Source organism: Hibiscus syriacus, unplaced genomic scaffold (assembly GCF_006381635.1).
Source record: "Hibiscus syriacus cultivar Baekdansim isolate YM2019G1 unplaced genomic scaffold, ASM638163v2 tig00011662_pilon, whole genome shotgun sequence".
Taxonomy (NCBI): Eukaryota; Viridiplantae; Streptophyta; class Magnoliopsida; order Malvales; family Malvaceae; genus Hibiscus; species Hibiscus syriacus.
The window spans coordinates 481,028-483,410 of record NW_024062253.1 but is presented as its reverse complement, the minus strand read 5'-3'; the positions used below and the strand labels follow the sequence as shown (position 1 = coordinate 483,410).

The window sequence follows — 2,383 nt, the reverse complement described above, 5'->3', positions numbered from 1 at the left end:
AAAAACATTGAGGAAAACAAAATCAAACTCTTCTAAAACAAAATTGACCACTCACGCTCAACCCTGGCGAACGACAACCTCCTTCTCGACGATCAAACCTCATAAGGCCAAGGTAAAAATGAAACTCTCCTCTCTTATTCTTTATTTTGAAATGATAAGTAAAGTTGCCGCCAATATTGAAAGACAGAACAAAATGGAGACCTTTTGAGCAAAATGTTCTTTGTATTGGCTTCCATTTGTTTGAATGAAGAAGAAAAGAGCTGTTACAATTGTTCTCTTTGTCCAGAGTGAAAAACCAGAGAAAAAAATACCCTACTTTTTCATTAAAAAGGAAGAAGAGAAAGAAAAGGAAAGACCTCCCCCTTTTACATAATGTTTTTGGGTTCTTATAACCCGAGAAAAAAATCATCTACTTTTTACAATTTTTCTTTCTTTTTGTTTGTTGCTGCTGATTTGGTGATGAGGCCATGTGGCCATTGTCGTTGTTGGAGACTTGTTGATAGGGGCTGCTATGAAGCATGGTTGCACAGGGCATGGGGATACTGTGGAGCAGTATGGTCACAAGATGGCTGGTGCATGCGTGGGGTACAACTGCAAAGTTGGAGATGGAGGACGGTGTAGCAGCAGAGGTGGCAGGACAAAAAATGGTGATTACAAACATTACATCTAGTAGTTTGAAAGGTGTTTCATGTAGATAACTAACCTTATTTCCTCTTCCCCATCATCATCTAGCTGTTCATCCTCTCCGACCTCAACAGAGTGGATAAGGCATCTACTTTTATTGAACGCCCACTTTACTTCTTCCGCTCCTTTATTTCTGTCAGCTTTGCTTCTGCAGCTCTTTGGCGTCTAAAGAAAGCAATCTGAAGTAATGCACAAAAGTGCAGACACAACAAACAACATCCCATTCAACTCAACTATCAAGAATGCACCCAAAAATGCCAAAATTTTGTGTTGTTAGCAAAATTATATACTACTACCTTCAAGGCTCTTCGATCATCAAAAGAATTCAAGGAATTTTGTGCAGAAGCTTCCAATTCTTCCTGTGGTACAAGTTTCATTGCCTCGCAAAATGAAATGAATTCATGAAAGACACCACACTTTATAAAGATCCAATTGACATGATAGACAATAAAAGAGAGATTCCAAGTTTTAACAGAATTAAAAAATTGTTACGAAGAAAACTTTTTGTAAAATATTATCTACAATGCTAAACTTCCAAAGTAAGCCTTCAATCAAACTCACTTCGCGCTATGAACTAAACTTTACCTTCAATTTCACATGTGAAATCTTGAGAACTGGTATCCTTGCATCATGCGCAAGCTTTTTGGTCTTCTCTGCAAGATAAAATGGCGCCTGAAGGGTACAACAATTAGAACCTACCTAAAATACTACTTAAATTACAACCATTATTACTACATTTTCAGATTGAAATTCAATCGGCATACTAGGTAAAATTTATCTAAAAGAAAGAGGAGATGACATTATTTATGATTACCAGAATGTACTTAAGATTGGTGGTACTGGTATCATCTTTGGTCTCATTGGATGAGAAAAGCCCTAGCTTGTTGATCATATCGTCGCACTTCCCAAGCATCTTGCATCATTTCTTCACAAGATCCTGCGGGACCAATGAAATTCATAATTTTCATATGGGAAAGCGTTGAAGAAACAATGAATAAAGCATGAGGAGTCGTACCTGATCAGCACCAGACTCAATGACCGTAAGATGGATCTTACGAGCTTGTTCAAAAAGAGTTGCCAACGACATTTCCTCCATTTTGCATTCTCCCATGGGTGACTCAATCGAAAAAAATACTAACCACTCTTCGAAGAAATAATAAAAAATTAGAAAATCTTGAATCGTATGGGTGAAGAAGAATGTTGAATTTCCAGAAATCTCGAGGGTAAATTGGAAAGCACTACTTTTTGTTTATGTAAAGAATGAAACTTGAAGAAAAAAGGTTTCCTGAGAGAAGGAAAGTTATAGAAGTCAGAAGAAAACATTGTAATTGAAAGATTATTTCCAAATAGAATATAAACAAGGAAAGGCATACCAATATAAGGTCAAGAAAGAATTCAATCAAAAATTTGAAAATAATTTAACAAAATAGATTTAGTGTCATTGAAAATTTTAATTAAATATAATATATTAAGTTGTAAGTATTTTAAAATAATTTAAAATGATTTAACTAGGTAATTTATGTGTCTGTTTGTATCAATAATTTTTTTTAAAGATATCGATATTTTCAAAATTTACAACATTTCAGATCGCAACCTAGTTTTCGTGTAGCAACCAACTTATTTGATTATTGTGTGAATGAATAAGGCCATATCAGCTTAAAATCCAATAACATTTTAAGGGTAACCTAAAATGTTAATT

At 34.7% G+C, this 2,383-nt stretch overlaps 1 long non-coding RNA gene across 1 annotated transcript; it reads right to left on the bottom strand.

Moving 5' to 3' along the window:
• Nucleotides 1-318: 318 nt before the first annotated feature.
• LOC120204748 lies at nucleotides 319-1,810 on the bottom strand. Its single transcript, XR_005523977.1, has 5 exons — nucleotides 1,700-1,810; nucleotides 1,499-1,621; nucleotides 981-1,356; nucleotides 704-863; nucleotides 319-591 (listed from the first exon to the last, which is right to left on the bottom strand). It is a non-coding gene; the product is annotated as an uncharacterized LOC120204748 (long non-coding RNA).
• Nucleotides 1,811-2,383: the final 573 nt, after the last annotated feature.